The sequence below is a fragment of the Juglans regia genome, chromosome 7 (assembly GCF_001411555.2).
Source record: "Juglans regia cultivar Chandler chromosome 7, Walnut 2.0, whole genome shotgun sequence".
In the NCBI taxonomy this organism is placed as follows: domain Eukaryota; kingdom Viridiplantae; phylum Streptophyta; class Magnoliopsida; order Fagales; family Juglandaceae; genus Juglans; species Juglans regia.
In genome coordinates, this window is record NC_049907.1 from 34,180,223 (window position 1) to 34,192,854 (window position 12,632).

The 12,632-nt window shown below is 40.4% G+C and overlaps 1 pseudogene; it reads right to left on the reverse strand.

The window, feature by feature from the left end:
• Positions 1–11,627: 11,627 nt before the first annotated feature.
• On the reverse strand, positions 11,628–12,336 carry LOC108983150 (annotated as a pseudogene).
• Between the last annotated feature and the right edge of the window lie 296 nt (positions 12,337–12,632).

The following is a 12,632-nucleotide window of genomic DNA, read 5'->3' on the forward strand; positions in this document are numbered from 1 at the left end:
ATTTTGTTAGTCTTTTAGTTCCATTGCATATTAGGTTAATTAGGACTTAATTAATTTCAGTTTTATTAATTAATTTTCTGATTAATTGAGATTGTTTAGTTTAGTTGATTCCTTGATTATTAATTTCAATTTATTAGTCTCTTACATTTCATTTCGGCACTTAAAAAAAATTTAAAAATATGAATCTAGTCCATGACTAGTGCATTTTTCATTCCTATTACACTTTCCCATTCATTGCACATACCGCCATTTTTATTTTCTCTTTGTGAATATTTTCACCATTTTAAACGAGTTTGATTTTAAGTAATTTTTCCTGAGGAGACGATCTAGGAATTTATTCCTAATTATTACGCAACATCCTCCTGCACTTGGGACAACCTTTGTGCTGCTCATTTTTTAGTGAATCAAGTTTTTGGCGTCGTTGCTAGGGACAGTTGCTTGACGTAAATTTAGACTTGTTATTTTTATTTTTATTTTTATCTCAAATGTTTTTTTCACTATCTTATCTCTGATTACACATTTGAATTTTCACTTACTACTCAGTCACTTGAACCTTACTTATGCTATGGACTGATGTTTCATGTCATGGGTGAGAGGCAATTCAAATAGGTTGGTTAGAGTTACATTGAGCACTGAGAGTAGTATACACAGCCCAGAGATAAATAGCTCTTCTGTTTTTTCTACACCCAGACCAAGGCAGTTAAAAGTTAAGGTGTGAATAGATTGTTATGATTACCAGGAAATAATAAAAACTGCATAACTATCCAGAAAACAAAGTTCTATTGTGTACAAAGCATTTGAAAAGTCTAAACTGTTCCCTTACGAGTTACAAATCCATGAAGATATACAAGTCTTAGGATGGACGAGGAAAAGCATCCGGCATCTCAACTCAACCAATGGAGTCACAAACATGAAAAGCAACCTCACTAGCTCGAATAGATTTCCAGTCTAAAGTATGCAAGTTTGTCTCCAATTCAAGAAGGAGAAGCTCATGGAGCTACTTGACACCAAGTTTAAAGCCTATACCCCAGGCTCGCGACTGAACTTTGGGAGCAGCTGCCAGTTGAGGAAGAACCCGATTAAGGTCATGTTGAGAATTTTCCAAAGCAAGTTTAAGCTCCGATACATTTTTCTCTAAGATAGAAATTTTCTTTTTGGTAGACTCAACAACTTCATTAAGTTGAAGGTACTCATTGCCACTATCTTTGAGGGTGGCTCTTCACCTCAATCATAGTCTTCTCAGCCTCAGCTTTCACACGTTCCGCTACACCTAACTTTATGATTAGTTCTTGCCGCTCGACTTCGAGGGAAACCAAGCGAGAGGCATAGTTAGACTTGGTCATCTTTACTTCTTCAAGCTTTGCCTTTGCCTGATCATAGCTAGCAACCAAGTCATCTCACTTTTTCAAAGCGAGCTCTACCTGAGTGACCAGTTCATCTTTTTCTTTGTTAAAGGCCTCCACTTGGGCAGCCAAGTCATCCTGCTCTAGCACAGCCACTTCTACTTGGCGTAGGAGAGGAGCCAAATCATCCTGGTCCTACACAGCCACCTCAGCCTAGCAAAGGCGAGCATCAAAGTCATCTCGCTCCAATTCAGTCGTCTTCACCTGGTTTAGGAGGATGGCAAGGTCATCTCGCTCCTTCCCGATCATTGTCACTTCTTGACGATAATGATCGACATCCTTAGTAGAACTTGCCAACCCTTCCCGAAGTTAATTAACTTGGGCATGGAGGGCAGCCAGTTCGCCATCAACCGTGCTGGAACGAGCTTCCGGTCGGGTTAACTCATTGGCCATCTAATCCCTTGCCTTTTCTAGTTGTAACCTATCTTCCATCAAGTCAGTGGCAATGAGATCAACCCCCCAAAACAAAGTCTTTTTAGAACTGATGATCAAAGTATGCAAAAAGGAAAATTGGGTACAAAGAAATTACCAGTGCAAAAATATCTCTGAGATGTTTAACAGCAGCATTGAAAGCTTCTGCACGGCGAGCACGTGGTGACGACAAAGAGCTTGATGGATTAGAACTAGAAGAACCTCTCGGATTGAAGGCTTGGAAATAGGTGTTAGCAAAAAGGCCCCGAGGAGAAGCTTCCTCGATCTGTCTAAGAGGAACAGAAGAAAGAGTGCTGACAGGTGCATCAACATGAGAACCTAAACACACTTCAGCTTTATCCCGACGAGGAGATGCCTAGTTAATTTGAAGGTTCTCCTTGGGGGCAATCAGGGATGGTTCACCTTCTCCTCTAGGAGAAATGCTAAATGGTGGAGAAGGAATCAAAACCTTACTCCCACTAGCGAGAGAAAGTGCTGGAAACACAAAAGGCAAATCAAGAGTAACTCCGCCAGAAATTGTCGAGGCAAAGGGTGAACCAGAAACTGTTGTTGTTTCCTTGACATGTTCCACCCGTGGAGATTTCGCGAGAACATCAAAGGACTGAGCAGTGACAGGCAAGGATAAAGGCAATGTAAGTGGAGGAGCCTCGAAGGATTGGAAGTTAGCGGCGTAGATGAAGGCACTGTAAGTAGGTTGGGATCCAAAAGGACAACATTATAGTCCCCCAAAGGGATGTCGTCACCTTTATGTTCCAAGTCATCGACAGGTAAATCCTCCCCGAAAGGCTAAGCAATAGCTTCGGCAACAACCTCCACCGCAATTATGGCCTCAAGGTCCTCCTCGGCTAAAGCCATCACATCACCCAAGGAAAAGACTGGTGAAGCCACACAGGTGGCAAATTTACTCGATTCCTCCTGAGGAGCCACCAACTTGATGCTCCCACTCGCCTGGGAGGCCATTTGCTCGGTCCCTCCTAAGGAGTAGCCAATTTAATACTTCCACCCACCTGGGATGCTATTTCACTCGGTTTCTCCCGAGGAGGAGCCAACTTAATATCCCTACTCAACGTGGGAGGAGGCAAGGAGTCATGCTTCGATGAGATAGACTCATCTGAACGAGGTGAAATACGAGCCCTCTCAAGTTTTCTCTTCTTTTGCCCATCTACACTAGGGCGATTTTTCCTTTTTAAATCACCTGCCGGTGAGGGGGCACCCAAAAACTCACGTCTTGATATGTGGGCCTGACTAGGAACCATCAGAAACTTCTCAATATTACTAAGGGTCAAAAGCACATCTGAAAAGCATAACTTGGAATGAGCATGGGCCCAAGCCTCTACTAACTTCACACGGGCCTCCTCACCTGGGGAAAGAAGAACCTCAAAGTCATCCCCATCGGGAACAGGAGACCAACAAGCCTAATAGGAAATTCCTGACTAGGAGCTTCATCAGTAGGAAATTCCTAACTCGAGCCAGAGAGCAAGAAAAATTTGTTCCCCCAATCTTTCGCATGAGAATACTTGCGCTCAAATTCAACCAGTTTAATATGGGATCTAAAACTACAAATGTTCCCCTCCAAATGCCTAAACCCATGTAGGGACAAAAATTCACGAGTTGTTAGGTCAGGGTACTCATCGCCCATATGTTCCAGTATCCTTGGCCATAAAACACAACAAGCCATCAAAATTCTCCAGGCATTGGGCACCAATTGAGCAGAGGCGAGCCCTAGGACCATCAAGAACCCATAGTAAACGAAGCCCCATAGTAAATTCTCTAGGACTGGTCGCACGAAGGGTAATTGAAGCCCCATAGTAAACATAGCAAGATAAAGGGCAATGACCATACCTTTCACATCAACAGCTTTCTGGTTTGGAGTGGGTACCTTCAAACCAACAAAATCGAGAATATTGAAATTATTTCAGGCATTCTCTAGTTTGCGAGAAGAAACATTTGAAGACCATCAAGAACCCACGAATATAGACGCCGGAGGAGCAACGACGACTCGAGGAGAGGAATCACGAGGTGGTAAAGGGCTGTGAGCAGAAACCACAGCTTTACCTTTGAAGAAGAAGACATGAAGGAAGAAGAGAAATCACGAAGAAAAGGAAAGACTAACCAGACGGAAAGCAAGAACCCAAGAAGTTAGCAAGAAATGCGAAAGAGCAAGATTTCAAGAGAGGAGGGAAAATGAGACCCCAAGGAGCTTTAAATAAGATTTGAGTTGAGTTGATGGTTGAAGTACACAAGGTATGAATGCGAAACGGCATCTTGACAGGCACCTCGAAAAGCTAAACAAGGTATGAATTCAAGTCTCATCACGCCACACGTAAAGATACTTCGTGGGGGTAATTGGAGAGGACATTCTGACCGGTTAAATTCCATACGGGCCTGGGCCTTTACTCGAAGCCCTAAACCTGCTTCACTACCTAGGGCCCAGCTCGGTATCAAGAGGACCCAGCCCACAGCCACTACCGACTGGAAAACTATCCAACGGTGGCATGAATCCAAACGGTTATCATTCAAATTTACTAAAGAGATAAACCCTCATCTCTTGGTTTGAATTTGAATAACAGATATATCCATTATAATTTAACAACAGTGCGGTTCAAAGACTCTATATAAGAGAAGAATCTAGGTCTGTAACGATTATATGATTTATTGGTATTAAATAGTGATCCCAGTCACTGACTTAGGCATCAGAGGCGTTCCCTCAAACCTCCAAGCCGTTTTACTCTTTGGTTGCAGGTGATCATGAGGTGATGATGATGAAACACATCGATAATACATTTAATATCATGTATCCTCCATGCCTATAAAAAGAGTATCTTGAGGAGAATTTGTAGTAGACTCAAAACAAGAAAGTTGAGAGAAATAATATTTAGTTCTTGAAGAACTAATTTTAGATATTGTGGTCTTTCAACTATCTTGCTACTTTTCTTTAGTTTTACAACAGATATAACCTTTTTTTTTTTAATCCTCCCTTCCCGTAAATCTTTTATACGTTTGAAAAAAATTATTTATAAACTTATAATATAACAGTTTAAAGCACAAGCACATTGATGACATAGAGAATGCATAGATTTTCATCTTAACTAATAAATATTATTTTAATTTATTATTATTATAATAAATCTCATAATAAATAATATATTACGTACCAGACTTTATAAAGTAAAAATTTAATATATATATATATATATATCGTTTGATTATAAAATTAATATGTATTGGTCGTTCTTTTACAAATTACAATAAAAAAGAGATTGAGGATGCAAATTATATATAAAATAAAATACAGTATGAAAAATAGAAAAAAAAAAGTTAAATGCAAAACTTTCGCCCTGATAATGAAGAGGAAAGTGAACGTACACAGTACACTATCAATTTTGAGAGAGAATTTGTTTCGTGTATCCCTTGATAATGGATTGATCCAAAGCCACGTCACTCTAAAGAATGAAGAAGTTGTTGCATGGATAACGATAACGTTGATTTAATTTTAGGATATATGAATTTTGTACAATATTTAAAAAAAATTATTTTTTTAAAAGAACTGCACAAAATTATGTATACTTTAAGACCTTACGAACTGCTCATGTACTAGCCAAAGATGCTCTTAATCTTGCTGAAGATTTATATGATTTAGAGGAAATTCCTGATTATATTCAGAATATTGTAATCAATGAGATGTTGTAAGCATTACTATGGGTAATAAAGTATCTTTTTATTTTCTTAACTATTTATAATTGGAGTTTGTTGAAACTGATTCTATGAATTAACTATTTATAATTGGAGTTTGTTGAAACTGATTCTATGAATTAACACCTCATTTAGATGGTCAAACCACACTAATTCCAGATGATCCTTGGAGTCTACAATTAAGAATTAAACAGAGTGGATAGTGAAAGTTTGACCAATTGTGGCGTCCTCAACCCCTAGCTTGAAATTGGTTGGTGATTAAAATGCTAGACATGCAACACAAGGCTACATATATACCAAATGCAAACATGCAATGCACCAATGTATACAAGCAGTATGTAATAAATAACGCAGCGAAACATGTAAAGTTCGTATAAAACTAGGCAATGCCTAAAGAATTGTGTTAGGGGCCTCGGTCTAGTCCCTAAACACTATGTCCTTCTCTTCTTGGTTCTCCTTGTGTTGATTGAAATGGCTAGCCTTATTGCTTGGCCTTGATCAAAACATGGCAATGATGGGACCCTAGGTTAATAGAGGTTTGGTGTTTAGCGATGGTATGATGTATGATGGTGATGAAAAGGGTGATCTAAGTGATGAACTCAAGCACTTGAGTAATGAGGCACGATTAAGATGAATGTTCCTGAAGTTGGCGACTTGTGATGCAATTAGGGTTTGGATGGAAGAATGGTTCCTAAATTATTGGAGGTAATTTAGAAGATGATGGATTCTGGCTATGGCAAGATGGAATAGATTGATTGGATGAATGAGAGATTCTAGGATGATTCCTAGAATTAAGGGATCTCAATATGGTAAGTATGACCAATCACCAATGATTAAGGGGTAGGGATGTGGATGTCAACTAGGGTTCCTAAGGTTTAGGAAACCCTATTTGGAAAGTGGACTTTCGACTAGGTCAAGTGGGGATTGGACGGCAATAAGGATTCCTAAAGTCTAGGAATCCTAATATGGCAAGCAGGGTTTCAGCTATAGTGATTGAAGGATGGAAGAAGGAGATTTAAGTGTATAGCCAAATGTGGTAATTATGGAAAGCAATATGGTAGGCGTATGGAAGTGTTTGGGAGGTGGGAATGATGCAAGAAAGTGTATGAACACAATGAAAAATATATGAACACTCAACAACTTTGAATGAACACAAAAATAAACAAATCAACTTCGATTCACGAGTTGCACAAATTTGAAAAGAAACCTCATATATTGATAAAATGAATCACACATATTCACGAATTGTAAGGTGTGATCCTGTCTTTAGAGATTCATGAATTGCACTCAAAAGAACCCAAGTGTAAAAGCACCAAAAATATAATCTCAAGAACAATAGTCGTCCTCTAGGAAAATTGTCAAAAGATGTAAATGAAATGACTAAGGATTCTATTTATAGAGATTACAAAGTGGAAAAGTTTCATTGGAAAACAATTAAATAAAAATAAATGAAAGCAATAAAATAATCTTGCAATGGCCATGCTGGCCCGTGGCATGTAATGGCCCATGGATGGGCTAGTGTGGTTCATGGCCCACGGTTGGGCTAGTCTGGCTCATGGTCATTGGGGCATGGCATGGTGCTGTGCATGGCCTGCTGATGGGCATGGCATGGCATGGTGCCATGCGTGGGCCTGCTGGTGGGCACGACATGGTGTTGTGTATGGCTTGCTGATGGGCATGGCATGGTGTCATGCATGGGCCTGTTGGTGGGCATAGCCTGGTGCCGTGCGCTGATGTTGCATGGCCCAGGTAGGTGGCTTGGGCGTTGACTTCACATGGCCCAGGCAGGTGGCTGGACGTTGATGCTGTAAGGCACGGGCTGGTGCTGTGCGCTGGATGGCATGCCACTAACCTCGCCGGGCTGCTGCTGGGGCACGCGCATGGGTGTGCACAAAGGGTGCGCATGCTAGGCCACACACTGGGCCATGCGCGGTCACTAACTTTGCTAGGCATGCGCATGCTGGGTAGCACGCGTCCAGTAGCCCCGTTGGACACCTCATGCTTATCAAGGCATGGGCCATGGTATGGCTGTGGAGCTATCTTGGCATGTCAAGGCTAGTGTCGAGGCGTGGCCTGGGGCTACTTTCCTAGGGGTTCTGACAAATTGCCTTGGCACATGGTACCATAAAACTAAACATAACTCAAACATTGCCTTAACATAACATGTTTTTCAAAAGTACCAGATAATATATATGTTCATTGTCTCCCAAAACATAAGTACTAACAACTTTTTCTCAAAATAAAGGGACCAATCATAAAAGACCTTAAATCATGAGACAAGGAACTTCACTAGCACTAAGGTCCCTTCGCTAGTGAGACCCAAGAAAATACACCTAGTCCTCAGGGGCTCGGGTTCTAGAAGTCCCAAACTAGAGGCAACTTCTTTAGCCTCTACTGAGGAATTCTTTGCTTGATTTAGGTATCCGGTTACAAAATCCAAATGGTCCTTGATTGTAGAGGCTCTTTTGGTCTCGGTTTCATCTCTATCCTTATTGAGTGCTTGCAAAAGGTTGCTAAGGCTTTGGGCCGTGACTTTCAAAAGAGCGACCATAAATTCATAGCGGGCCTCTACGGTGAATTCATCTTCCATTAACTCTTTTATCATGTCCATGATCTTGGGTACATGTCACAGCTTCTATCATTCCGGGTTGGGAATGGTAGTGAAAACTACCACAATGAGATTTCAAAAAATCTCAGCAAGTAAACATACAACATACAACAATTAACATAAGTATACAAATGGCCAATCATGGAATGCGTGTATGAACATGTACTTGACATATGACGTGACCAAAAACTTGACTTATGCACTTGAACTTTTTCGAAAGACATGTAATAGAGATCTTTAGACTTTTTGGAAAAACATATTTTACATTATTTTCGTGTTGATCTTTAAACATTCATATCATATCATATCACGAGAGCTTATAACGTGTGATTCATATCATGTGAGCTCATTGTCTTGTTCTTATAACACATGGAAGATACAACACGACTTCCCTAAGCACCACATGTTCCTGCTAGTTACTGCATCACCAACGATCCGTACATTGTGGTGAATATGTTTTATTCATATTCATTATAACACAATAGTACTTTGTCGAGTTATTTTTCTTAGTCATGGCACCCACTAGCGTTAGGTGCTACCTCGCTCAGGTATCCTTTCTAGAAAGATCCATTCGAGGTACGCCGACGGTTCTTTGTTGACCCATAGATTATCACTCTATTGTTAAGCACTCCAGAGTAGATAGAGGAGTTCTACTAGAACATTCCCTCGTCCTAGCATTTGAGGTTATGATCATGTACTTTACTTTAAAAAAAATATCATTTACCCAAATGCATATGACATGAGACTAAAGACGTGCTTTCCTTACACATGACATGTAACGTATGAAATGCCGTATACGCAAAAAAAGGCATAACACAATTGGATCATGACATGGTAACATATGAGCATGGCATGATTCATGGACAAAATCCAAAGTATATTACACATGGAACATCAAAACACTTAATCCAAACATACACAAACATGCTCGGCCGAAACTTATAGGGTTCATTAGCATGTGAAATTCATTTTAATCATGGATTAAAACCAAACTACAATGGATTATAGATCATGGAAAAGATAATCACATAATCCGAAGCATGAAAGCATGTCAAATCATCAAACAAGCCGAAACCCTAATCTCTTCAAATCATGGTATATAATCATGCAAACCGAAACATGTAATCATGGCATGTTCTTGTACAACTTACAACAAGAACTTTATTCACAAAGTTACTAAATAACAAACATACACAATACCAAACAAGATGAAAGATTCACACAAGTATATCCATATGCTAATTGAAAATAGGTTGAGGGTTTACTTACAAAAGTCCTTCAAAGAAAAAGCTAGCAAGCTATAATGGACGATACAACTTGTTAGAACAAAGGTTTAACTATAATTCGTGTGTGTGTGTGTCAAGGGACAACTAGGGTTGGTTAGTTTGCTCAAAGTGGCCCTTTCCAATATTCGGTCCATAGGTTTCTAAAAGATGAAACCTTTGAGTTTACTCGGCCCTTGCTAGGTCATGAACTTGTACAAGTGATATGGCCAATTGGTTTGAGGATTTGGTTCCTCAAACTTTTGGTCTCCCTTGGAAACCTTAGGTTGTTTCAAAGAAGAAATAGCCCATTGAAACCGTGTGTGTGAGTTTGTTCTACGAAAACTCAAACTCACTTTGAGTTCTCCTACACCTTGGAATAGGCGTGTGTGATTGTGAGAAGAGAGGAATCCAAGTGTAACGTTCTTACTGTGGAATTTCTCCGCCTTCCCTTGAGTGTATGGTCGTTGCTTGGTTGGAAGGAAAGTGTGGGAAAATAGTATTTGGACTTGGAGAATCCTCTAAGTGGCGTGAGAGAGAGAGAGATGGAGTTGAGAGAATGCCTTAGGAATCCGAGAATAAACAAGAAGAAAATAGGGTGGTCGTATGGCATGAGGTATTTATATAGACTACCTTCTTGAAGCCAATTGGTCAAATAAGAGCCAATGCATAATGGACACGTGGCGTGACTCTCCATTTTCTTCCCTTGGCCAAAACCCTAATGCCCTCTAAGCTCCCCTCCAACGTCTAGGTTCAATGAATCCCATGTGCAATTGTGTAATTTTCCTCGAAGCCTCTTCATCTTCCCAAGAAAGTGGGTGTTGCATGCATGCCAAGTGGCATTGGTATGTGGAGTCCTTCAAGGTGCCACCCCCTTCTCTCATTTCCTCATGAGGATCTTTCCTCTTCCCATGGTGTCTCTTCCCCTTCCCCATGTGTGACCCTTACTCTCCCCCAAGTAAGAAATTTCTTCTTCCTATGCTTATTCTCTATGTGACTCAACCACTTCTCTATGCCTTTTAGAAACCATAAACATGACATGTGGCAAGTGATTGGATGTGGTAGCCGAAACCCTAGGGTTACAATGGTAATTTTTGTGTGATACTTCTTCTTCTAGAATCTTTCATTCACCAATGCATGAATGAAAAATGGCACAAAGTCTGAAAATACTCTTGACTGGGCACGTGGCTTAGGGATCTGAAACTCTCTTGGTGTTCCCCATGAAAACCTTAGGAATAAACAGCTCTTTAGTCTTCCCATATATCACTTCCCTATGCAAGATCTCTTGGAACTATCTATAATTGACAAGTGGCGAGTGATGGGGTTCTTGGTGAGTGTGAGGCGTGTTGGCCGAGTGGCTCTTGGCCTCCCCTAGGTTAATCTCATGATTTCCCTTCTAGAAGCCTTCATGCATGAGTGACAAGTGGCAAGTCCAATGTCTTGTCACTAGGGTAAACATGTAAGCCCTTTGGGTTCCCAAAACCCTAAGTTTCTCTCCCCTTTAGCCTACAATCACATCCAGATTCATGGACTATGCATGCGCAAAAAGTGGTACAAGCCACATGGTGTGGGGCGTGACCTATGGTCCTTTGGGGCTTTTTGGGCTTAAGCCCACCTAATTGGCCGAAAATCCAAGGGCTTAAGTGACCCTTCTTTTGGGCTTTGATTGCCTAATACTGAGACCGAAGGTCTTAATCATTCTATGTCTAATTCATGGCCCTTAACGAAATAAAAACTTAGGCAACGAAAATATAGATAAAAAGTCTAGCTAGTTTTGGGTTATCACACCAAGAAAATATGCAATCCATTTTTGAAATTTGAATCCAACATTGGCAGTTGGCTTCATGAATAGAAATCAACAGTGTTATACTGGCTTTCCCATCGACTTTCGAGATTTTCTATCTTATAATGTGCAGAAGATTGAACCTGTTTAGGATGAGTGACAACTCAACATACCTCTCAGCCATAAAGTAAAAAATATATTTATAAGCCTATCTATTAAAACATTAAAAAAATAATTAATATATAAACCTACAAGTATAAAAAAGTATTTATGTTGAGTTATTCTACTCAGTAGTCCTACACCACACACCTGTTGAGTAGAAGAGTTCTTTTATTTTTTTTTCTCTCAACAGGTGTGTGACGTAAGATTATTGAGTAGAACTTTTCGTTTATATTTTAACTCTTTTAATAACCCTCCATAATAAATAATATGTTTATAATTATACATCAAACTAATTTTCTATCATCATCCATCATTGCCCTCACCGCCCTGCACACTCTCTCCCAGTAAATAGCCTGTCTTCTTCACCATTTTCAACATCAACTCCTAATTTTAGAACTTCAGCCATCTCCCTTGCAATGATATGGTATTCCAAGAAGTGTGGCAGAAGCACTAATTGACACTCCTTCACCAGGCCTCCAGCTGAAGAGTTTGACCCGCAATGTGTCACATTTACAAAGCACCCCACAGAAGGGTGCCTCAGGATCAACTGTTGTTGAACCCACTCCCCCATGAACAAGCCCTCTTCCCTTTACCCTTTGCTCTTCAAACCCGTCTGGCAATGCAGACCTAATTGTTTCAACACCCATTGGTGGTTTTAGGGTAGCGAGAAAATGGTAAACCCGATAGCTAGCTCTAGACCCCAAACCAATTCTTGATCCTTCTTAAAAATTCTTTCACTTTCCAATGCACAAAATATCACAGTTATGGCCTCAAAGCCATCCAGCCACGTTGCCCATTTCTTTTCTTATACTGAAGTTGGCGGCCCTGACACTATTGGGCCTGAAAGAATCACAGGCTTTCTAAATTGTGCTTCTAGATAGTCACATTAATCCCTTCCATCTCCCTGCAGGCTTTGAAAACAAGAACATCGCAATCTCTGTAAGAGATCTTTCTGCGTTCCACGAATGATATGCCGCCTTGGCCATCTTTCATCACCGTTAAAAGAGTTGGTGCTTCTCGAGATTCATGGGCTTATAGCTTGATCGAAAAAGGTGGGAAATGTGAAAAGCTCGGTCAAAGTGATCAGGTGCTTTAAGATCGACCTATGTTAAGGGTTTCTCAGAGTTTCCTTTTTGGGCTAATCAAATACCCCACGGCTGGAGGGCTAAGAACTGAAAGACATAGAGCCTTGATGCGTATGCGGCAGCCAAGGATGGTATCCAGTGAGTCAAATCGTAGAATATGAAATGGGGCTTGATGTCACAAAGAGAGGATTCAATTGTGGGATC